The sequence below is a fragment of the Fringilla coelebs genome (assembly GCF_963513975.1).
Source record: "Fringilla coelebs genome assembly, chromosome: 6".
NCBI lineage: Eukaryota > Metazoa > Chordata > Aves > Passeriformes > Fringillidae > Fringilla > Fringilla coelebs.
The window spans coordinates 3681445-3707208 of NC_140034.1; the positions used below are offsets into that span (position 1 = coordinate 3681445).

At 45.4% G+C, this 25764-nt stretch overlaps 1 protein-coding gene across 2 annotated transcripts in view; it reads left to right on the plus strand.

Moving 5' to 3' along the window:
• The first annotated feature begins 8350 nt into the window (after positions 1 to 8350).
• Positions 8351 to 25764, plus strand: part of FBXO34 (F-box protein 34) — a 39240-nt gene continuing 21826 nt past the window's right edge. For both annotated transcript variants that reach the window (XM_084207673.1, XM_084207672.1), the window contains exons 1-2: positions 8351 to 8456; positions 21927 to 22005. The gene's annotated coding sequence lies outside the window, so the exon portion shown is untranslated. The remainder of the gene's footprint in view (positions 8457 to 21926; positions 22006 to 25764) is intronic.

Genomic DNA, 25764 nt, shown 5'->3' on the forward strand with positions numbered 1-25764 from the left:
CTCCACTGCAGTTCATTGGTCATATTTGTCCTGCTTTACATTTAAGTGATTAAGGGAGGTTAATTAATGAGCATCTCCAATAATCATATTTGAACTGATCCTGCTAGTAATTACAGAATTGTTAGTAATTACATGGCATTACAGAAAGCCATAAAGAAAACAGTGGGAATACATCTCTACTATCTGTCCTAGAAGCAGCAGGCTTTTGAGCCTAGTGGATGATAAATATTCCTCAAAGCAGTAGTTTAATCTCTACACTCATCCTTTTTCAGGACAAACTTCGTAAATTTACCTTTAACCACGTTCTTTAAGTACAGCAAAGTTACCAGTGATATCTGTGGGCTCATTAAAATATATGTCATACTCAATATCCCAAGGATGTGTTTAGAACAAAAATACCTGTCTCCTCTTCTTCCCAGGTTACTGTTCCTGTGGAGTATCTTGCCCAAACAGGAGCCTAGAAGATTAATTGGTATTTAAATTGACATAAACTCAAGTAAAGACTATTAGCAAGAAAGGGACAGAGGGCTTACACAAAGGATTTGTGACTGGCTAATGTACAGTATAAAAAATTCAAACGGATAATTAATTTTAATAAATAACAACAAAGGAAAAGAGACACTTTTGACCAACAACAAGAACCAAAGAGCAATGTGAGCATGAAAATATTTAGGTGCTCTTTTGGGCTGAATAGTGAGAAAACAGAGCAGGACATGACTGTTAGCAAGAAAAGAACAGAGGGCTTGTGACTCCTTGTGACAAAGGATGTGAACAGAATCCTTGTGATAAAGGATTTGTGACTGGCTAACGTATAGTACCAAAAATTAAAGCTGACCATTAATTTTGATAAACAACAACAAAGAAAAAGAGACGCTTTTGACCAACAACAAGAACCAAAGAGCAACATGAGCATGAAAACATTTTAGGCTGAACAGTGAGAAAATGGAGCACGAAGAGCAAACATCGCTACTTTTAAAGCGGGTAAAGACTGAGTAAAACCTGAACTCAACGGTTTCGAGAGGGCTCCGGGGGTCAGGGCGGGCTGTGGGGCACAGCCCAGACCCGGCCGTGCGGGGCCAGCCCAGGACTGTCCCCTCAGCCCCTCCACGCCAGGGCCTCCGGGGGCTCCCATCGCACCTCAGCGAAGAACCACCGCTGCCAGCCCACCGCTAGGCGAGACCCCCACGCCGGGACCCTTACGGAGCACATTGCCGGGGAGTCACGGTGCCTCTGACCCCTCAAACCCCCTCCAGGGCTCCCAAACCCCGCCGCGGGACCCCCGCTCCCCCCGGGCCCGCCATTACCTGCCCCGGCCCCGCGCGCCGCACAGCCCCCACCGCGCGCCGCCCCGCCTCGCTTTCAAATCTCACCCGCCAACGCTCATTGGCCAGCGCGGACTGCCCGCTCCCATTGGCTTCACTGCGGCGGTGATTGGCAGCGCCGGGACCCCATAGCGGGCTGCATATTGGTCATCCCGTGGCCACTCTTAATTTCTATTGGCTTCTTGGGGAAACTCCCCGCCCACACCTGCCGCTCATTGGCTGGTGGAGTGAGGGAGGTGAAGCCGCTGAGGATGCGGGGCGAGGTCTGCCCTTGACATCTCGCAGGGTGCAGGGGCGCTAAGATGGTGGCGGGGGGTGCCTGTGCCTGAGGGACGCCTGGGTCGGGGGGCTCACCTGGCACCGGTGCCACCAGGACTCAGGCACAGTGATGAGCCCTTCTACCACGCGCAGAATCCCAGAACGGACAAGGCTGGAAGGGACGGCAGTGGCTTGTCTGGTCCAATCTCCCTGCTGTAGCAGGGACGTCTCAGAGCACAGGGCACAGGATTGTGTCCAGACGGTTCTGGAATATCCCCAGTGAGGGAGGCTCCACATCCTCTCTGGTGTCTGTTCAAGGCTCGGTCACTGCTCAGGGAAGTTCTTCCTCACGTTCAGGTGCAGCTTGTGGGCATCAGTTCCTGCTCGTTCCTCTGGTGCCACTGCTGGGCCCCGGGAGCGGAGCCTGGTCTGTCTCTGAGCCCTCCCTGCAGACAGGGACAGACAAGGATCGGGTCCCCTCCGGAGGGGTCCAGCCCCTGCTCCTTCAGCCTTTCCTGGGCAGGGGGATGCTCCAGTCCCGCTGTTCTCCCCTGCTCCCGCTCCAGGAGCTCCGCGTCTTTCCTGAACCGAGGAGCGCACAAGGTTTGTGTCCACACCTGAACACCCGCGTTGTGCCACCTCCTGAGGAGCCGAACCCGGGCTTTTCCCGTGTCTGAAAGGACCATAAACACATAATTAAAGTAGTTTTTATTAACGACCCTTTATTCCCTGCCATACCCGCATCGCGCCCACCCCGCGGTTTTGCTGGGGTGCGTTGCGTTTAAGACAATTCTCAGCTACTGGAGAGTTATTGTGTTTGTTTCTAAGTGGTAACTTGGGAAATTCAAATGCTGACGGGGGAACCATCCGCTTGGTGGCACTGCAAAAATGGGGACGACGCTTGGAGAAGGAGAAAAAAAAAAAAAGTGTTTGGAAACGAGAAACTGCTGAGTAGCAGGAGCGGTAGTCAGCGGCAGGCAGCCTGAAAATGCGGGATCCCCTCTGGCATTACACAAATATATCAGTAATTTTGTATATAAAGGCGATTTTAAGACACCAATAAATGGATTAAGCACCACAGTAGGAGCACAGAGCTGTTCCCCACGGCCACGATCAGAGTGAGTGGCTCTGGACATCCCAGATTGGAGCAGTTGGGAAAAGTCACCCCATTTCTGCACAGACTGACAAAGGTTACAGCAAAGGTCACAAATATTGACCATCCAGCCTAATCCTTCAGTCCTTTATTTGCTAGAGATAATAAAAGACCAGCATGGAGGTTATTGAGTGCTGCCAAAGTGATGGCTTGAAAAAGATCCAATTAAACAGAACCACAGGAGCTCAGATATGTGGGGTGTACAGAGGCCAATCCAATGCAGTCCTCGGGGTTTGCTGATTTTTTTTTACTCCACTTTTTCTCCTATGGCAGTGGAATTTGAGGACATCAGCAATTCTACCTTATATCAGGATACAGTCCAGTGATGTGAGCCATGCTGAAACACAAGTTTTAGGGAGAAAGTGAGTTTAGGAGCGTCATCATTTCAACCAAAAATTGGTGGTTTTTTTCTTGCTGCATACCTGAATATGCTGAAACAAGACTTGTTTGCTCTTTGGAGCATGTGGACTGGCACTTTTGCTCATTTCCACTCTTGTAGGTGTCCATAAAGAATTTGGGAAGCTTTGCTACAGTCTGGGCTTAATCTCAGGAGCTCAAGTAACAACAGGAGTGATAACACAGGCATGGGCCCTTGAGGAACCTGAGTACCTGCCCTGGGTTTGCTGTGCACCTCTGCAGGTGTTACCTGAGCCAGGTAGGTTACAGCCAGAATGGGTTTCCTTAAAGTGCTGCACAGACACCTTCCACTGACAGTATTTAGGTCACCACAAGGGCCTCAGTGTGTTTGAATAATGCCAAGATTTTAAAGTGTTGCAATATCACTTAAGCTAAAACACTCAAATCAGGTATTTTCCAGCCAAATTCCTGATTGCTACTGATTTTATTGTGCTAAGAGAAATAAATATATTACTATTTCATAGAAATAAACAAGGGATGTGAATTTCTAAACTCATTATCCTGTGCACATATTAGCCATGCCTGAAAGGTTAAACTCCTTGTTCTCATACAGACCTGATGATTTTATGATAATATCCCACTTTAGCCATAGAGCTTTGAGAAGCAATTTGAATTTCTTTATTTCTTGACAATATAACTGTCATTATCTCATACATTTTGTACTGAGGAGATCATTATGTGGCAATCTGCTAACTTGCTTTTTCTGCTCTTCATTCCTTCACCTGGAATATTGTTCTTTGTGAAGGTGATTCTCCCCACCCTTGCACAAATCAAGCGCAATATGGAGTGTGTAGGGAAATCTATCCTCAAATTTAGCCCTGAAATAATTACATTTTCTGGTCATGTTTTTGGTGAAAGAATGGAGTTATAAAGCTGTACCCCACAGCCACTTTCCTGCAGTCAAAGAAAATCCTCTGTAGGCAAAATAAGACACTGCAGAGGGCACAGGTTGCCAAATTCAACTGATAACCTCTCAATCAGGTATTGAACAGCTAATTCATGATGATGCATTGGCTTGCTGTTCCCACTTCTGCTCAGGCTTTTCACCTGAAGTGGTTGCTAGTTTAAAAACCAGAACAAATTCTAGGAGCTGAAAATAGAAGTGAAATTCCTGTCTTTGAGCAACTAGGAACACAGTTCAGCCTCTTGCTCTGCTCTGTGGGGTTTATTTTGCTCTGCATCCCATTTTTACCAGGAATGGGAGGAAGCCCCCCCCCCAGTGCCTCAGCCTGTCACCTGGGAGGAGGGCATGGTCCAAGCAGGTGGAGAGAAGTTTGGACTCTCACCTGGATGAGCCTGGAGAGTATCTTTCCTTTCTTGGGTACTTCTCCACCACCCAGATCAGCACATACAACAAATAACATCAAATACACCCTTGACACCCATGGTGTTAAACAGAAATTGTTATTGCTCCAATCCTTCAAAGAGCCCTGACAGACTCCTAAACCCCAACGTGGGCCTGGGATCCTGAGCTGATGGAAACACCTCCACTGGCTACACAAAGTTGTTGAGTTTGCTGGGGTCCCCAGGATGAGGTGAGAGATGAGAATTTGACTCTATGTTCTTAGAAGGCTGATTTATTATTTTATGATATTATATTATGTTAAAAGACTACTATACTAAAACTATACTAAAGTATAGAGAAGGATATAGACAGAAGGCTTAACAAGAATGAAGAATAAAAATTTGTGACTGACTTTTCAGAGTCTGACACAGCTGATGGTGATTGGTCATTAAATTAAAACAATTCACATGTTAGGATAAACAATCTCCAGACTACATTTTAGAGTAGCAAACACAGGAGAAGCTGAGGTTTCTCAGCTTCCCAGGAGAAAATCCTGGGCAAAGAGAATTTTTCAGAAAATATAAAAATGACACAAAGTGATCTAATACAGCTCTCATTTGATGTTTCCTTCTCCTTGCTCTCTGCTCCCAGGTGGGAGTTTCCACTTGCCCTTGGGAAGTGTCTCTCTCTGCACTATAAATAGAAGGACAAGGTACCTGACTCTGGAGATTCTATTGCACTCTGGCAGCTGATACCCAAAAGCTGGATGTTGTAGCACATTTATAAGCTCCCAGCTTTCACAAAAATGCAAACTAGCAATGTCAGCATGCAAAGTGCACTTGGGAACACAGCCTGAGTGGTTTTATCTCAGCATATCTGTACATCCTCTGTTATTTACGGTGTGTTTACACCAAATGTTCCCTGCTGCTACAGACTTCACTCACAAACCCGCTTCAGCACTGCAGGTGAAAGCATCCTCAGCTGGCTTCTTTATTCAAAGTGCAAGGCCATGTTTTTAAGGACATCACACTTCTTTCCAAACAGACTCAACCCTTCTTAGTTTTCTTCCAGAGGCAAAGAGGGGAGTGGGAATTAACCCCAGAAGGAATGCTGGATTCAACCATAAGCCAACCATAAGCTGAGTTGAGACCAAATTTTTTTTGTTTTTAAAGACTTGGAGTGGGTTGCTTTGGGGAAATTGTGTTTTTTATCCCCTTGAGCAAAAGCAGATGAAGAAACCACTTAGTGGGGTGGGATTAGATGAAGTCTCAGCAGCAGGAAGTAGCTTTCTGAGTTAGGCCAAGACCATTACATTTTCCTTTGAGAAGAGCATCCTTTTCCCTACTTGCACAATAATTCCAGTTTGGTTTTGTTTTTTGTTTGTTGGTTTTTTGGTTTTTGTTTGTTTGTTTGTTTTTAATTTTGGCTGAAAACCTGTATCTTTTTTTGTCACGTGCCTTCGTGTCTCCATTGCCCAGGGGCAGAACACCTCCTGTGGAAGCTGGCTGGAACTGCTGGAGTTGTGTTTCATGGTTAAAATCAATACAGCCAGTAAGGGACAGTTTCTTCTCTTGGTTTAGGGAGTACAACACAAGCTGTGAGGAATATGACTGCTAATCAAGATGGAAACAATAAAAGAGCTGTAAGGACTTGGTTAATTCTCTTTGCTCTGACAGAGTTAAACTTCTCCAGGTCTCTGATAAGATAGGGCTGGTGTTCTTTATCTGTTGTTTTTTTTTAATATTCAAGGCTACTGAAATGTAGAAGGGCCAGATGGCCATTTAAGCTAAACAATGTGCAAAATCTTTCTTATATTATCACTAACTGCCCCGAGGGGGTGGGAGGAGAAAGGTTGTTTAATCATTAGAAGTCACTTAGCAGCAAATGGCAGTTCACTGTCTTTATCAATTTACAACAAAAGATTGGGGCCATATCTTTGTGAGGCCTTTTTCTAATATGACAGGGCACATATTTCATTCCCCTCTGAGTCACCTGGGGATATCTTGCATCTCACTGCATGTCACCCAACTGTGGGGCCATGCTAGTAAATAGGGTTTTTTTTCCCATGTGCATTTGGTCCTATACCAAAAGACAGAATTTTTCCCTGGAACACAGGAAACTACTGTGTCAGCAGCAGCTAAATCCTGTTGTTTTTCTGTGGTTTGTTACAGTTCAGAGGAGAAAGTACTGGAGGGGTGAGAACAGTAGGGTCTGTTTTCTGTCCTGTCCTCATCTAATATTTGACCTTCAGCAACTCATCTCACCTCTGTCTTCCCTCCCACCCTCCATTTATATTTCATAGTCAATAGGGGCTCCAGACACTTTGGGAGGTTCATCTCATCTCATCTGAGGCACTGTGTAAATGTGATCCTGGGCCTTGGCTAATTAGCTCTGCCCCTGGTCAGGGCTGTCATGGCACAGTGCTGTGCTGACACACACTGCTTTTTAGCAGTGCTGACACACTTGGGCTGCTTTTTAGCTTCAGAACAGTCTCAAGGATCTCCTCTCAGTAGTGCAACCAGAGAGTAAGTAGTGCTGCCCTCCAGCAGGTCAGGGAATCATAGAGTCAGACAATATCCTGAGTGGAAAAGCACCCACAAGGTTCATCCAGTCCAACTCCTGGCCCCGCACAGGACACCCCAACAATCCCACCCTGTGCCTGAGAGCATGTTCCAAACACTCCTGTGCTCTGGCAGTCCTGGAGCGGTAACCATTCCCTGGGGAACCTGTTGAGTGCCCCACCACCCTCTGGGGGAAGAACCTTTTCCTAATATCCAAACAAAACATCCTCTGAACAGCTTCCTGCTGTTCCCTGGTGTGGAAAGGAACCAGGCCTTTTCAGTTTGCTGCCTGCATCATCTAACTGGAAATGATTTGCCTAAATCTTTTGAGGAGAGGGGAAGCTCCTTCTTGTAGAAATTCTTTTAGGTTCAAACTACCATCTGATGCCACCACTTAATTCCCCCTTTCCCAATGTTTTTTCTTTGTGTTTCTCTCTTGTTGTCAATACCTTTGGTTTCAGAGGATTTCTCCAGTGCCCTTCTCTTTCTCTCTACAGGCTGACTTGAGAACTGCACAGAGAAGATGGCTGGGGTGACACTTGCATGACAAACCACTGCTGTGGATACATCTACAGCAGGAACAACAGCTCTTGTTGCCTCTGCCAAGGACAGATGACAGCAAAGGGTATTTAGTGATTGTGCTAGGGAGGAAACGTTGGCAAAACAAGCTGACAAGGCTGGCACCACGCTGGTGGGGTTCCAGTAGGGAGGACACTCCCAGTGACCTCCCTGCAGCCCTTCTGGGATGCACTGCCCAGGGAGATGGTGGAGTCACCATCCCTGGAGGTGTTTAAGGAAAAACTAGACGTGGCACTCAGTGCCATGATCTGGTCGACAGGGTGGTGTTCCATCATGGGTTGGACTCGATGATCTCAGACGTCGTTTCCAACCTAATTGATTCTGTGATATTTCTGGCCCTGCAGTTGGGAGTTCAGTAGGTTTCAAAGCCAGGAGCTCTTTCGAAAGACTTTTTGGCCTCCTATACAGGACCTTACAGATTTTTAGCCCAGACTAAATTCACTGATAAACTGCCGGTGTCCCCGCAGCGGGCTGGGAACTGGCACCCCCGTGGCTTCCAGTGCCACGTTGGTCGCTAAACCTTGTCGGTGAGCTGCAAGCCCGGCACACCGGGGAGAGCGGGCAACCACGGGGTCGCCAGCGCCAGGGGCTGCCTTGGAACCCGCTGGCCTCGAACAGGCACTTGCAAGGAGCGAGGAGCCCGGGAAGCGCCCCGAGCCGAGCCCCCGGTGCCTGGCGCGGCGGGGCGGCCGGTGCCTGGCGCGGCGCGGGGGCGGCTCCGCGTCCCTCCCCGGCGGCTCCGCGTCCCGCCCCGCTCCGCCCCGGATTGGCGCGGCCGCCCGGCTCCTCCCGCCGCCGCCGGGCGCAGGGGGGATCCGGCCGAGCCGAGCCGAGCCGAGCCTGGCGGCTCCGCCACGGCCCGTCCTCCGGCCCCGCTCCCGGTAGGCTCCCGCGTGCGCGGCACGGGTGGGTGGGCGCTGGGTTCGGTGCGGTGCGGGCAGGTGGGCGGCGAGCGGGGCCCGCCCGTAGCGCCCGCGCTCCGCCGGCCATGGCGGCTGCGGGGCCGCCGAGGGGCCGCTGCCGCCCGCAGGACGGGGCCACGCCGAGGGCACCGCGCTCTGCCCGGCTTTATTTTACCCTCTCGCTTTATGCTGTCCGCGGTGCTCCCCCAGCGCCCTTGCCCCGCTCCCGGCCTCCGCGGAGGTTTTGTGGTGCTCCTCTGGCAGCGCTGCCGCGGCTCTCCCGGCCCGGCCGCTCGGGCAGCGGGAGCCCGGGAGCGGTGCCGTGTCCCCCGCAGCTCCCGCTCACCGTGCGGGGCGCGGAGCATCCCCGCTCCCCGCGGTTGCGTAACGCGGCCGTCCCACGCGTGGCCGGCGAGACTGAGCCCCCCCTGTTTTCTGCGGGTCAGTTTTTTCGCGGATCTTCTTTTAAAAGCAACCCCCCTCCCAAACCGCCTGTTTTCCCCCCAAATTTTGATCTCTTGAGTTGCGGTCACTTCCTGGTGGTGTTTTTTTTGCACGGCTTCCCCCGTGGTTCATACATCGATCAGCTGCCCTTCAGAAGGGAGGGGTTGTGAACTCGCTAAACATAAACAGTGATCTGAAAAGAGCTTTAATGGTTATTAGATATTGTGATAATTCTTGAATGACGCCTTCGCGTGGGGATGGCGTAAGAACCTAAGGAAAGGTTAAAAGTACAATTACAGTGGAAGTGATTTCTTCTCGGAATTACTTCCTCCAAGGCCTTACTCGAAACAATAAGCGTAGCTTTTAATTTCTTCAGTAAACCCAGATTATTGACTTGTGCCATGCGGCTCCCAGTTGGAAAAATCTGCTTGGATCAGCCGGACAAGTGGGTCTAAGGCTCGTCCTGCCAGGTGCTTTCGTACAACGCCCAGCAGCCGCGTGTGTCTCTGCTCTGTTTTTAAATAACCGGCTTGGATGGGGCTGCAAAGCTCATCCCCAGCAGCCCGGAGCGTGTTGCGGGCTGTAAAACCCGCCTGCGAGGCCGTGGAAGTACTCCAGGGCTGGCCCTGCCCTGCTGGGCGCTGTCCTGGCCGTGCCACAGCGCTCGGTATCCAGTTTTGGTGGCTGGAGATATCCAGGGGAGCTGTGGAACAGGCGAACGTGCGGCGCAGGCTCCAGCCGAGAGTCTTAATGAGTGTTTGCGTAGTGCTTCGTGTTTTCTCGGATGAAAGGTTTTACATAATTGGCCATTATAATTGTCTGTCACCCCTAGAGAAGAGCCAAAAAAAAACCCCTTAAAAACAAGTGTGGAGGTAGGTAGTTGTCTTAAAAGTCCAAAGTCTAAATGCCTGTAGGTTGTGAATGCTGTTACTTCTGGGTGTGGAGACAGCAAAATGACTGAGTAAAAAAAAAAGAAAAAAAATTAGTCTAATTCTGTCCTCCTTTTGAGCCGTTTGATCAGCATCATTGGGACAAATGACATCCTGCTTGCATTTGAGCTGTGCCCAGAAGAATTCCTAATGTGACTCTAGTTCTACCGGTGTTAATGTTTTTGTTATTTTTTTTTTCTCTTGAAATCTTAACTGGAAGCCTTTTACAGTGTTTTGATTCCTTTTTAATAAATGGCTAATCCCTTGCTGCAGGGGATGGGAGTGTTTTGAACGCAGCATTTTTGGGTCCTGAGGGGGAGGGGGAAGGGAGCGCCTTGTGTTGCTTTCCAGCAGCCACCCGCCTTCCCCCAGCCTGAGTGAAAGGGCCTTATTGACTGATTTTGAAGGTAACCTGCCCAATTCTCCTCTTACATGCTAAAACCCATAAATTTGCTGTAGCACAGAGCCTTTGAGGGGAAGAAATGGAATGTCAAGGAGCCTGGGCTTCATCACGAGCAGCCTGGTAACAAAGGCGCTGTCTGTTAATTGCATCGTGCTTATCAAAATCTCCCCTCCTAATGACAGACTAACAATTTAATAGGTGTAAAAAGTTGTGGGATTTGATTTAATACCACTGTCTTAAAATCATCCTGCGTGCTCAGTATGACTAAGTTGTCGCTTTCATATTTAATTGGAGAGCGACCAGAGGCTGAGGAGAAAGCTGGGGATGTTTCACTTGCACTAAATGCTCTTTAAAATCTTTTCCCCATTTGGAGAAGGATTGTGAAGAATTGTGAGTGGCTTGTTAAGTGCTAAGCTGCAGCTGAGTGACTTAGAGGTTATAAAACATCTTTCTGTGTCTCTTAAATTTGGAAGCTCATCTTGAAGCTTATGCTGTGGGAGTTTATCACAGGCTGGTCTGCAGCTCCAGGAAGGACTGTGGTTTTGGGGTGAGGAGGTGCCAGGTTAGGTTTGGGTGATGTGAAGGTGAGAGCTGTGTACTGGTTGCAGGACCCTGCCTGGGTAATAGCACTCCCTGAGGTTCCAGGTGTCAACACCTTCATCACGATGTGTTATTTTCACGTCTCTGTGTCCTGGAGCACAACCCAACCAGCATTTTGGTATAATCCTCACACACACACAGAGGTTGTTGTATTCCCAGCAGCTAGGGCACATTTCAATATTCCTGTTGCAGGTTTGATATCAGGTTTCAGAGAAGAGAACAGCTTTTCTTGGATCTGATTGTTGAGTCTATAAGGAAAACACAGGACCGATCCCAAACCTATCATGAAAGTTAACATAGCCTGGGAAGCATCTCTCTTGCCCTTGTCTGCTGGGATTTTTTGTCTCTTGTGGATTATTTGGTTACTGGATTTATCACTGAGTGTTCCAATCCATAGATTTGAGCTTTTGAAGGAAATTCTGGTTTAGTGAAAGTTGTGGCTTAGAGATCCTCTTCTGTAAGCTCTGCAGGAAGGAGGGCACAGGAATGCTGCTTTGGTATGTGTGGCTGCTCCATTTTTATTTGTACCATATTTTACTGGCTTGTTTTCTAAGCTATTTTGATTCTATTAACTTATTAAACTTAGAGTCTATTAAAGTCAGTGTAACAGTCTTTCTTTAATGTAGGAGTGTTGTCCTTTTTTTCCCACATGTCCTTTTTTCACCCCTAAAATGTGAAATGGACTTATTGTCCATAGTTCAGATTCTGCCTGTAATTGTGGGATTTGTGTTTGGAATTCTCATTGTAGTTGTGGATTTAGTGTTTATTCCCCAAATAACTTTTTTTTTTTTTGTCTTTGTTGTGGAAGGGGAATATCTGCTGTATCACTTGCTAATCCTGCTGTTGCAGTTTTATGCCTAGAGCATAACTGGAGCTGTATTTACCACTGTAGGCATGGTTGTTGGTTTATTTAACAATTTTGTGTATCAAACACAGAGAAATCCCAGCAGGACTGTCTGGTGTAGGTACAGGATGAGCATCAGTAGTACCATGACCTGGCTATCCAAATTTGGGTGTCTGCAGCATCATGGCAATGGGTGTCAGGGAGAGATGGATTAAATATAGCTCAGGTGTGTCCCAACATGTTGCAGCTGCTCCTCCTGTTGCAGTACAGGGCTAATAGGAATGTTTACATGGATCACCTTCCTACACATCCCAGGTTCAACCACCTCTTTAGTAGCAAGTTGCTGCTGGGCAGCCACATGACTGCTTCAAGCTGTTTGGAGAGTAGAAATAAACTACAGAGGGACGCATAAATGGCTGTTAATAAAGTGTCAGCTTTTAAAAAAAATTAGAAATGGCTGACTGGTATCTTGGGGAGCAGAAAATAGTGCTGGTTCTTTTTTTTTTTTCTGTGTGATTAAAAAATAATCCTGCTTTAGAAGCTGCTCTGTCTGCAGTTCACAGCAAAGTGATGGCATTTGGGTAGCAGGGAGGCAGAATTCCTGCCAGTTAAAATCTTGCTGTCCTAAAGTGCCATTCCGTGCAGTGCTTGGAAGCTGATATACAGTGTTCTTCTGCCTTGCAGCAAAACAAGTAATGATTAAAAATTCAGCAGATGCTGTGGTTCACTTAACTACTTGTTCTTGCATCATTCAGGTCATATCACACAATTAATGTTGCTAATGTTCGATCTAGCTTTTTTTTTTTGCTCTGAGAATGGAAATTATCTGAACTACCATGGGATTTACAGAACTGTTTTGGCAGGAATTGAGCTATGCAAAGTAAGTTATTCAGGACTCTTTTTGCCCTTCCCCTAACTTGGGGAATCTTCTTTTGATTTCAGAAATATTATTTGTTCGTGCCAGACAGGGCTGTAATTTCTGCAGCTTTTCTGACTTTAAAAATCAAAGTGTTTTCTTTAGATTGCTTTGAGATAAATGAGACTCCCTAGATGAGAAGGAAGAGGGGGAGAGCATGATAGGTGTAAGTGCTTGCTTTCTTACTTAAACTCAGTGTTTCATTTGGCCACAGAAGTATTTTTGTAAGAGAATTCTCATTTTGTTATGGGCAGGGTTTCTGCTGCTTTCAGTACATCCACTTTTAACTTGCACCATTTTGGTTAATAGTATTCAATCCAGGGTGTCACTTACTTGACTTTGAAATTAGCATTAAATTTTACTTTCCCCTCCCTATGTTCCTTTAATTATGTAAGTTTTGGGTTCTTTTTGTAACACACACAGATTCTAGAAATCTTTTCTAGGCTGCCTGAAACTAATATTCATGTAGGAAGAGATTTGTAGTTTGTTTTTCCTTCTTTTACCAGTTTGCTGCTTGGAAGCTGGTGTTTAGGAAAAAGCTTATCCACTTTCTTTGTGATCAGTGCAGTAACTTGGTTTTGGTTGCCCTCTCTGCAGCTTCTCAAGACTCTCCAGCTGCTGCTGGGTGGTGCCCCCTAAACTGGATGGATGTGTTGATATGAGCCTTCATGGCCTGTGCTGTTCTAAGAAAGATAAAATGCAGCCTAAAATTAAAATTGCTGGGTATTTCAGTGTCTTTGAGAGGAACTTGCTGTGGTGGAGCAGCCCTGGGCTCCAGAGCTGGAGAAATTAAATTGAGAATATGGAACACAGGTGGAGTATTTTGGTCGAGGGCACACGTGAGGTTCAGCCCTTGCTGGAGAGCTGCAGGGCTGAGGGGAAGGTTGTGTCTTTTCAAGTGTGAAGCAAGGGGCAAATCCATCCTAGGAATGGAAAAGGTGAATTTGTATCACACAGTATGTGATGGGTATGCCTGTGAACCAGGTTTTGGAGAAGGAATGGGCAAACCCAGGAGCCTTTACTGACACATTGTTTGGACTTGCAGTTTGGGTGACTTTTTGTGATCTGTCAATTAGCACATCAAGAGGATGTATTTTCAGTCAAGGAAGACATTTTTCTTTGGAAAAACCTGTTTGGACTATTGACTCTAAATGTGCTTTGAGAGAACTTGTCTCAACCAAGTTGTCAGCAATCAGTTTGAAAAATGAAGTCTTAAATATGTCAACCTTTCCCCAGCCTCTTCAGTGTCCTGCTCAGAATGATGGAAAAGGAGGATTCAGGCTTTTGCATATTCCTGTTTCCATGAATGCATATATCCAGTGTGCTGTACTTCCAGAATTGATATTCAGGATAATATGTTTAATCTTCAATTGCAAAAAAATAGCTTCACACATAGCTAATTCCATCTGCTGGAGGAATAAGAGCGAGGCTAACTTCATCACTTATTTGGGACCTGCTTTTTGCTGTGCTAATTACTATGTATGAACTTTGGAAATTTGCATAATTTTTTGGCAAACCTAAGCGGCAGCCATTTAATTTAGAATTTTTATTAACTTTAAACATCCCTAGCAACTCCTAAGCTACTTCTGGTTCATTTTGTGGTTTTGGTGTTTTACAGGGTTTGATTTTGAAAGCTCCAGTAGCTTCTTTTGTCTTTTCCTTGCAATGACTTTATATAAGCAACAGCAGCTTGCTGCCATTTCCAGTAACTTTCAACCTGCAATGTGACACAAAATTCCTTCTGTCATTCAGATAAAAAAAGTGTTGAAGTTTAAGTTCTTGTAAAAAAAATAATTCTAAAAAAGTAAAATTAGGAGGTAGGTTTTGGTTGCTCTTCTGCACTGTGAGAAGAGCACTTGAAATATTTTAAGAGTATATGCATTTCTAAAAGTAACCTTGGGGAAACTGGGGCATGTCAAGTCTGGTCCTAATTCTGGTGAAAGCTGGTCTTATGATGTGAATTTTTAAGCTCCAAAGAGTTTGGATGTAAATTCATCATTGCAGATAGCTATTAAATTTTCTTTCTTACTGAAAGGCTGTATTTTGACATATTTTCAGCTTCCCAAGTTGTCTAGCCATGCCTTTTCCACTTGGTTTGCTTTTGTTTTTGTGACCTCCGCCTTTCACTGATTTTGCTGGTTGGCAGTCAGTGGAGGTGGATAATCTGTAAAATATTGAAGCAGTTGGAATTTTATAGCACAAAATACTGTCTGCTTTATTGGAATGCTGTCATTTGGAGTCAGCTGTAACATGCTGATTTTCTTTTGGAGGCAATAGACTGGATTAATTTTAAAATTTGAATTATTTCTACCTACTTTCTGTCTCAGTGGCATCAGAAACTTCCTATGTTGCTCTGTGCAGTTGCACTCCTGAATCTTTGTCCCTCTTTTCTCATCCCTCTTGCTCTGTTGACCACTTAAAAATGCAGTTTCTTCCTGGGGATGAACAGGGTTATATTGCCAGACTCTTTAATTCCTCTCTAATTGGCAGAAAGCCAAGCATAAAATCTTCTTCATAAGTCACCCTAGAGGTTTCTTTGTATGTGCTATTATTTTCTTTGCGTGCTAACATCACTGAAAATACTTTTTCTTTTTTTTTTCCCTCCCCCCAAGTCTAGACCAGGCATAATTATGTTCGTGTGTATGTGTAGGCTTGAGTGTTGCCACGCTGCAACACCCAATTTGAAGTCCTTGGGCAGTTTAAGACCAAAATTTCTTGTAGCATCAAAGGCAGCACTATCCCCTCTGCATCTAGGGAGGTGAAGTAATTTTCTGGTGTGTCTGAACTTCAAAGACAGGATCATGGTTTGTGCCTGTGGTCTGGCTTTCTGAGATGTGTCATACTGGAGGCTATATTTTAAAAAAAGAGTTTGGACCCTGGGTTCGAGCACAACTTGTGCATCAGTGATGGTGGCTAGTGTTGGATTGTGGATTAATTATGTTCATGTGCTTCCAGAGCACCCCATTCTCTTTTCATTTATGAAACTCTTAATTGAGGTCTTTGTTCTGAGCTTCATCTTTATTGCAAAGTCTAAAAATCCTTCCCATCATGAAGCCTTTGCTCTTGTGTTGGGTCTCTTAATGTTTTTATGTCTTCAGAGCTTCTGTGCTTCCTGCCACCCTGAGGTTGAGACAAGCTCCCTGTAAATGTACATGCAGAACTGCCCCTTTTTCTCCTGCTGAAAGGAGGCTCTTGCTTTCCCATGATGTCTGCTGTGTTTTTTTTTTTTTTTTTCCTATTCATTTCCCTTCCTGGCCTCCTGCATGTGTCCTGATGCTGGGGACAGCACTAGAGAGAGAAGGATCCACTGCTGAGAGATGAGGGCATGCAAGGCATGGTACCTTGACACAAGTGTCAGGCACTTGGGAAGGGAATTCTAGAAGAAACCTCACCCTTAAGGAAATCTTATTGCCTGAAAATGGGTTTATACACCTCAGTTTGACCATCAGGGCACCAGAGCTTGCCAGCAGGTGTGGGACAGACTTAGTTCCTTGCATTTTTTCACTTTATTTCCTCTCTAAAGAAGGATAACTCTCTATACTCTACCATTGGTTTTGTTTTTTTTTTTTTTAATGAGGTAACTTAATAACAGATGAATGAGGTGTTGCAAAGAGTGCTTGTTTTTGTGGGTGAAATCTCTGTGAATCTGCAGCTCCTTCTGAAACTGGGGCTGTGGGAGGATTACTGATAGCAATGAATCCATCTTCCGTGGTGTTAAGGAAAAAAAAAAGTCCCTGTATTTCTCTTAAAGTGCTTATGGATTTTTTTTTAGATGCAGTAGGACTGCAGAAGATGTAGTCATATTAAAATATAAAACATCTCCCTTCCAATTGGTCTCTCAGCAGAAGCAGTTGGAGACGTGACTTTGGTAGAAGTTACTGAGAATTCTCTTTTTCATGCAGCTTTGCAGCCTGTGCTGTGGATGGGAGCCCAGAGCAGTCTGAGTCATGCTTCCTCCATGGAGAGGACATGGGATGCCACCAGCAGTGGACTAAACCAGTTTTCCTAATGATTGCTTTGTTCAGCTTTAGCTACTTATGGGGTTGTTAGGATGGTGTCAGCTGATGTGTCAGCTGGAGGCCATGGGGTAAATTGTAGGATAAAGAGCAGTAGTTTACATACCTTTGTAGCAAATGTCTCTGCAGCATTCTGCACAGCTCTTCTTGCCTTAAAAGGTTTTTTTTTTTTAGCCCTTTTTCCTTGTTTGGATCAGTAGATGTATGGAAAGAGTTGTGTATGGATTTTGTGAGGTTCATCCCTGACCTGACTGAATCCTACAAAGTGAAGGCACCAGTGCATCCTGCAGGGATGGGCCATTTTCTTTGGGAAAATGTTTTTAAGAAATTGGAAAAAACTTAGTTTTCACTTTGTCCTCAACATTTTCCTGAGAGAAATTCACTCAATTGAGTGAATTCACTGAGTGAAAATTGCTGCATCTCTAGTGGACCTATACAAAGCAAGTTTGTTGATGTTGCTTTAATGGTGGTTTTAAGGTTATTTTAATATTTTATTTTAAGGATTTGGGGAATGCACCCTATCCCCTGTGCTCCTTGGGTCACAGATAGAGAAGCTTTACTGGAATATATGTAAGACAGAAGCTGCTTGTCTTTAATTAGACCAGTGGGTATCACTGGGGTGGAGGGGAAGAGATGAGTGAGCTTTTGAGCCTGAATAAATGTCAGATTGTATTTTATCAGAATTGCAGTTTGGAATCAGGGATTCACTGAGTTTCCATTTGGCTGTGGGCTGTCTGGGGCCTTTTTGCATCTTCCATCTCTCAGCTGCAGTTCTGGGAAAGTTGTATATACCACTTTACAGACATAAAGCAGAGCTCTTCAGGGGAAGGAAGGGTAAATGACCCAGGTAAAATGAGCCAGGCTGGAGTCAGTAAAACTACCCAGAGTGCCAGCAAGTGATACCTGTGTCCTGAGTTTAATCTATTCACTTCCCAGTGGTCATGCCCAGGAGGATTAGTGAGAGATGCTTTAACCTAAAGCTACTTGGAACAGCAGTGCTTTTTTATTCTCCCCTCTCAAAAGTGGTTTGCTGTTACTGAAATAGCTAAATGCAGGCATGTTAAGCTTAATATATATGTGTGTGTGGGTACCTGAGAAAGCATCCCATTAGGTAACCCTGTAACTTTCTCCTGGGAAGATGCTGAGAATATCACCTTTGCTGCCAGTCAGGGCCAAGCCAGGCTTGTTAGCAGCTTGTAAGTGACAGCCCTACTTTGCTTTGTGGGTATTTTAAGTGATGAGGGTAGCAGAGCTCCAGGGAGAGGTGATAACGTCTGTGCTGGTTTTCTTCTCCATAGGGAGGTGGCAGAGGAGGAGGAGATAGGACTAATTGCATACCTTCCAATTCCAGTTACTTCATTACAGAATAATCATTGGAGCAGCCCTGCAATCTGCTCTGATAGCAGATAAGTGGTGTGGCTCGCAGCACTTCAATCTAAACAAAACTTAAGTGCTTTTTCCTTTTTCCCTGGAGTGAAACTGTAATTTCGTTATGTGAATGTTAGCCAGGACAAAGTTGTTTTTGCAGCTGTCATGATGATTCTCTGGGCTTTGTGTTAGAGGTATGTCCCCAGTGTATGTAGCAAAAATATCCTAAAATACTGCATTCCCATACCTGGAAGCTCCAGTTGAAGGCTCTCCAAATGTTTGCCAGGTGAAGATCTGTTTAGCTTTGACGTTAGATGTCTCAGAGGGTTTAGATATAAACCAGTGAAGGTTTGGATTATATTCCTTTCCATAGCAATACATGTTAATTAGCTTCTCTGTCTGCATTAGGCCCTGAAACAGTCAAGTGGAAGAGCCTGAGCACATCTCTGCTGCTTCAGAATATGAGTCCCTGTGGTGAGGGTGGTCACATTGAAGCATTGCCTCATATTGGTTCTCTGGTGTAGAAGTGGTGTTAAATGCAGCCTGTGTGATGCAAAAGAGAAGTATGAGGCAGAGCTTGGGAGAGAGATTTTGCCTTTCTTTGAAACGGCGTAAAAGTGAATTTCTACTCCAGGCTGAACCCGGGGAAATCATAAAATCCCAGAATATTTAGGTTGGGAGGGACCATCAAGGCCATCTTGTTCCAACCTCCTCCCATGGGCAGGGACACCTTCCGCTATCCCAGGTTGTTCCAACCCCATCCAGCCTGGCTTTGGACACTCCCAGGGATCCAGGGGCAGCCCCAGCTTCTCTGGACACCCTGTGCCAGGGCCTCATAAAATACCTGGAACTGCTGTTGATGATGATGACTTTAAGGTACCTATTTAAGGCCACAAGATCACCCCAGACAAGTGCCTGGACTTTGCACAGTGCAGTACTGGCCAAACCTTAAACTCTCTTCAGGCTCATTTTTTCTGGACTGCCACAGAACCATTAAATCTGATCCGTTCCTAAAAAGACAGCTGACTGTGCAATCTGAGCCACATAAAATTCTTTGTCTCTGCTTTGGACTTGAATGGAAAAGTAGTTTGTTTTCCCATTAAATTGACCTCAACTGTCGCTGCCCCAAAGGGGGTCTGTTCTTGCAGGCTCTGCTTGGCCAGGAGGCAGAGCGTGCTTGGCTCTCCCTGTGTTTTGCTGCAAGCCTGCTAACTCACTCCAGGACAATGGGAGGATGGGAATGCACTAAGGCAGGTATTTGTTAGCAGGTTAAATGTTTTGGGAAAGAAAATGTAATATACTTTGTAAAAGTTAATAGTTTTGTAAGTTCAGTTTGGTTGTGTTGGTTGTAACTTGGCTGATAGGCTTGATGGTGTAGATCCATCTGCAGCATGAAGCTCTGGGAATAAATAAGGTGAAGTGATGGTGAAATTCAAAGGAACAAAGAGTGCAAGGCCTCCTTGATTGAATCTTACATTTTTAGGGTGGCTTTCAGAGGGAAAAGCCTAAACATGCTTTGCAAACCAACCTGTGCATTGTGTACTGTAGTGAATCCATGCTTTGATAGGAGCAGTGTGACTTATTTAATGAGATGAACTGCATCATGTTTTTGTTTTTTTTTAAAGAGGTATTTAGTTATTTGTATTGGGGAAAAATACATTTTTGCTGAGAGTCTGTAGCTGATCAGATTCCTGCATCCCTTTCTAGCCACTGATGTTTCAGGGACAGGAGGCTGGCAGGTTAGATTGGGTATTGCCTAAATAAAAATGAGGTTCAGGCCTGGAGTGTTACCTGGCAGGGCTGCCTGACCCCCACCTGCTGGGAACTCACAGTGCTCTTTGCTCATGGTTTGTTTAGGAGAAGGTTTTAGGATGTGTCTCACGTGGGAGCACAGGTGCCATGCTGCCTTTTTAAGAGGTTGGGTGCCTTGACTCTGTAGGAAAAAGAAACAAAAAAAAAGGGCTGTGATATTTTTCATGCTGGCCAAGCAGCTCCAAGGGTAATCCAGGTGGGAAGGGACTCACCTGTGGATGGGAGGTTCAGCTGGGTAGTCAGGAAGCATCAGCAAAGCACAGCTCCTTCCTAAGAGTGAGCAAAATTCCTCCACCTGTAAACACCATCACATTCACCCAGTCTTGGCTCTTCTCTGGCTTCTGTTTGCCTTTTAATGGCCATGGAGTGCCTCAGTGCTTCCTTCCTCTCTTCCTGGTGTTTGGCTCAGGGGTTTGATGGCCCCTCTGATGATGGAATCAGCACATAGGAGCAGGTGGGTACTTGGGGAATGTCCATGGGATTACACTGGTGTGTTTATGGCCTGGCATGGCTGCACTGGGACTTCTCATGTGCTTCCATATCCAATACTTAGTCAACATACATTTTCACTGCAAAAAATGAATGGAAGGCAAATTGTTACTGGAGATTTTTCTAGGGAAAAAGTTTTTAATGAGTACCTGAAGGGCCACAATCCTATAGATTGTGTATGGTGTCATGTAGCTGTTTTCCTTATTGCAGAAGCTGGATTGATTCCTTGGGGCTGGATAGCATCTGATTTTTATATGAGGGAGGGGGAAAAGTTGTCTGACTTTAATCTGAATTTACTAGGTACTTAATAAGAAAGACCTCTGCCCTGGGTGACTTGCTCAGCCTATGTTGTGTTGCAGGAGCTCCATGGAGATGAAGCCTGCTGGCTTTAGTTTGCTCTGAAATCCATTTGGCTCAAAATTGCTTCCAGAATCTCATCCTCCCTGGTACTTTAGACTTGTGACTGGGTAACCTGCTGAGTGTTAAGGGTTGTGGCAAAGCCTGTGTGCTTTGGTGGCTGAGAGGTGACACCGGCACATGGAACTTGTCCTTCGGGTGACAGGCAGAGGCACATTTCCGAGAGCTGTCTGTTTCTGCCTGTCTCATCCCTTTATAATCTGTAATTTATATTTAAAAGCAGAGGGATTTAAGTTGTTTTCTGTGCAGTTGTGGCCCGTGGGAGCAGTTGGCTGTCGTGGTGCTTGGCCCTGGAACTGCCTTGGTGGCCGATTGCGTAAGCGAGCGAAGGTATTTGCAGCAGTCACTTGGAAACGAGGATAATTCATTCTCGATCAAGCTCAGGCTCAAACAGGTTGTGGAATTTATTTATACAACACCACTGGGGTGTGTGACACTGCAGAGCCAAACAAACAGAGGTTCCCAGCCCTGAGGCTTGTGCTGGGTATTAGATAACGAGGCATGGGGTAATTACAGCCAGGGACATGGGTGGAGGGGCTCGAAGTGGGTGAGGGCTGCATCCGTGTGGAGAACATGAAATGTGCCTCCTTAATGGCAGTGTGAAGAAACGGTGGGTGTGTCTGGGGTTATGGGAAGGCTGGAGGTCAGCTCTGCAGAAGGAAGTGTTGTCTGAGCTATTGGAGATGTGTGGATTAATAAGGGAAAGCGGAAGGAGGCAAAATGAAACCAGCCAAGCGTACGGGGAGGGGCTGTGTTACGTGGAAGCTGACGTGCAACAGCCCTGGCACTCCAGGGGCTTGGGGAATTTGGGTGTCAGAACAGCCACTGGGAACCCACATCCCAACCCCAAAACATGTGTGCTTGATGGGAACAGAGGAACAGGTAAAGGGGTGCGCTATGGCTTCTGGGGGCTTTGTGCTCCCTCCTCTCTGCTATCTGTGGTCCCTCCTCTCTGCTATCTGTGCTCCCTGGGCTCTTGTGGTGCCAAATTGGCTTCTGCCCAGCCACTGGGCTGGTTTTGGGGTGTACTCGATCAGTCAGCACTGAAGATCTTGAATTGGTGGTTCTCCATGTCAGCAGTGCATGGGTTGTTGTTCCCATGTGCCCTTTGACTGGGCACATGGATCTTTTGGGTTTTTGGAGCTGGGTAATGGTTGTTAATACCTTTACTGTGCCACTAATTTCCTTTTTCCTTCCCTTTTACTCTTCAGAAATGCCATTCTCCTGAGTGTGTAAGGAACCTACAGAACTGTAATGTCTAACCCTACATGGAATAACAACTCTTGGAAGGTACTACCCGTTTTTAACTACACAGCTTTGTTACAGGTTGGGTTAATGATGTGCTGATCTTTGCTTCAAACCTTGAAATTGAAGAACTGTTTCTTATGTAGTGCTGTCCCTTTGAAAGGGCTGACAGTGCTGTGATCCTCCAGTTTCTGATTTCCAGAAAAACTGGGTGCAACCTAACAGTTGGTTTGGGGTGCTGAAGGACCATCCCTGTTTCTCTGTGGATGATGATGTCTTTAGGCAGCTCTGGTGTTGCCTTAGGAACAGATGGTGCTTTCTATTCAGAGAGCTGAACTGAGCTTTCTTCATACTTGGTGGCCATCCTTGGAAACATATTGCCCTTCTTTTTAGTGATGCATGATGGTTTGCCCGTTTCTTCAATTCAGTGACCTTCTGGATTGTCTTTCTTGAGGCTTCCAGGCATATTTATAAAGAAGATTGTGATGAAGTGCAGTTACACTTTAACATTTAGATTGAAATGTCTTGGCTGTTCGTGCTGCATTAACCAGCTCTCAGGCGTTGGCTTGTTCTGCTGTCTGATCCTGCAGTGATGCCATAATACTGAATTTTGGACTGCCCTGTGCATTGCCATGGCAACAGACTGATGTCACACTCTCAAGGACATGACTTCAGTGCACGATCATGCAGAGGCACAATCAGATTTGTGGAGGAGAAAGCTGACTAATGCACATCTCAAAAGCAAACAAGGGGAATGCAGGTTACAGCTGACCAACCAAGGTGCCTCAGTGTGAAAATTCCCCACTTAGAGGAGGGGCTGATTCTGCCTCTGAGACAGTAGTAATTGTCTTGATGAGCTTCTCTTCACCATGGAGAAGCAGAGAACTTGCAGGTCTCCTATATTTTTAAAACAGGTGGTGGAAGAGACCATAGTTTCAGGGGTGAGGGAATGCTCTCAGGTTTCAGAGCTTTGAAAGGGCAATGCTTTCTTTTACATTTAAAGAACCTCTCAGTGGTCTTGTAAGCACCCTGAGAATACTTTGACTTGCTTAATGTTGTTCAAACAGTTTAATTGGTTTTCCAAAGCTTTTATTTTATCCATAACATTGGAAGGTGAAAGGGGAACTCCGCATCTGCATTATGGTCACATTTTCCTATATCCTATTAGCAGATTCCAAGATTGTTTAATGTGATCTCCACCCATTTCATTTGGCTGCAACCTTTGCTCCCATGAAAACAAGGCTGATTGTTCTGAATTGCTGTGTGTATGTGCTTTGGCACGGCATGAAGGTACCTATAATAACACAACCATTGTCTGGAAAAAAAGGCAGTTTGCAGTAATAACTACAAATAAAAGGGTGCAGTCCAGGGGCAAGACAGATAATGGTCGTTTTCCCACCCACTGCACAGGGCAGATTCTTAAACATGGTCACCCCTCTCAGCATGACAGGGCTGTGGGCTTTAGCCTGGGATGTGAATACTGGGAATAAGGGACTGAAATATTTGCACGTTGTTCCAAGTTTCTCTTTCCTGGCCCCGGTTCCATTGCTCATATCTACGGATGGGGAGACTGAATGACTTTTGCACAATGCAGTGTTTTATTTGCATGCTGTGAGCAGTTTAACAAGTGTGTGTGTGCTAAATGAAGCATTCCCACTTTCAGTGAGCAGCTGATGCACCCTTAAAATAAAAAAAAAAAAAGATTTAAAAAAAAAAGTGCCTTTAGGTTGAACAGTAGGGTTTTGAGGGGTGACATTGTGCTGTGTGCCTGAGCGGATGGTGGGTCGTGCCAAGGCTGAATGTTAACTAGAAATGCTGTGAGATGCAGCAAATAACCAACTCACACTCCTTGGTGCTAAAGTAATTTTTGCTCATCTCTGCACTTTATGGGGTAAAAGCTGTTATAGTGCAAGATTTGGAAGTAAGGTAATTGTTTTGCATGCTCAGTGTCACAGGAATTGAGGACATTTAACAGAAACTGGCATTTCTTGTAGCAGTTTGGTTGCCTCCCAGGACAGGAAACTGTGAAGTGGTAAAAAAAGAGTCAGGGAAGGAGTTTAACAGCCCTCTCTGTAAATCATGATGCTTGAATTCAGATCCTGGCCTTGAGCTGAAAGGACTGGAAGCTCTGCAGGACCCAGTGATTCAAGCTGCTCTGCAGAGAACAAGAAGATAATGGTGATGGACTATCAGGAAGGCAGCCTTGCTGAAAAGAGAGGCTTTGTGATACAGTCAAGGGGAAGGAAGTCTGGAGAACTCAGAAAAGGAACAGATGTTTTTGGTGGTGGGGAAAAACTTAACTATCCCTGTAGTTTGCTCTTGCAGCGGAGCCAGCAGGAGGAACTTGATACCAAACAAAAGTAGGCACACCCAGGATTTAGCAGAGGGATCCTGGAAAGCTGAAAATCAGTGCTTTGGTGCTTTTCTGTTTGACATATACCTTATACAGTGGCATCTGGCAGATATAATAATATATGTGTGTGCAAAGGTGTGTGTAAAACAGCTTGAAGGTGTTAGATGTTTCTCTTTAACAGCAATAAAAGTATTGATATATGAAGTGATATCCAAAGTGGGGAGCCAAGAGAGATGCTGTTCTCTGAGAAGGAAATAATGACAGAAGATGCATTAAAAAAGAGGGTGAGGTTTTTTCTAGGGTGTGTTTATAGATGGTGATGACTTGAAGTATGATAAAACAGATTGCTGATTCTGTGTATCAAAGTACCAGTGGCAATGATTTTTCAAGCTGTTGAAACTTGCATCCACCAAAAAATATATATCTATTTCATTCTTCCTAATAGGTTAATCCACTGTAATTGGCTGTGAAATCAACCTGGGGGAATTTTCCCATCTGTAAGTGATGCACAGCCTCTTTGCTGTCTACTTGGCAGCCATACCTTCAGATAATTAAAAGCTGTTTTTTAAATCCACTTTTCTTTCAACTCTTGTTTTTCTGCATCTCGTTACTTCTCTGAGAGCTGTCAGTCACTCTTCTGGCCAAGGTGTAAAAACCAAGATAATGTGCTTTTAGGAAAGGAAAATAGCAGATGATCTTTTTACTTAATTTTTTTTTTTAAAGCATAAAAAACTAGGTGAATGTGAAGAGCTTTTTAGCATGCATGTCACTGCTGCATTTCTAAAAGTAACTAAACTTTCCCAGTCCAGCATGGAAAACTTTGACTTTCAGAGCTCTGGTGCCACTTGCCCTGCTAAAATCAATAACCAAGCCTCCATGGTTCACTTAGGAAGCAGTTCCAGTTACCCAGAAATTACAGGAGTTGTTCAGCACAGGGATCCTCTGGTTTCAGCACATACTTTCATTGCTCTGTAGTGTTTTGAGAGGCTGAAGGGTGGGATGCAGCTCCAGTGAATTTCCAGATTCCTAACAGTGTGAGGGACTGTTTTTAATAGTGATGATAAAAACAGCTATTCCCAGTTGGAGGTTTAGTCAGTGGTATAATTATCAGAGCTATGAAGTAGTGCAGGGATGGCTTGGGATGGAAAAAACTAAAGCTTGAAACTTATTTTCTTGAGGGAGCTGTTTGAAATTATTTCCTGCAAGCTCATAGAGAATTGGTGAGAGATGTCAAAGGGTGAGGGCTCAAGATTGGTGATTGCTTTGGTAATTCAGTGTTTGGGCTGCAAGCTGCAGCTGGCTTTTGGGAGAGAATTGGTTGTTGAAAGCCAGGGTGGTGAGTGGGAGCTCTGGAGTGGCACATTTGGTTTGTAAAGTGCTGAGGATTTCCACAGCAGGGTCACAATCCCCAAAGCTCCAAATCTGGCTCACTTAAACCATCCCTTCTAAAC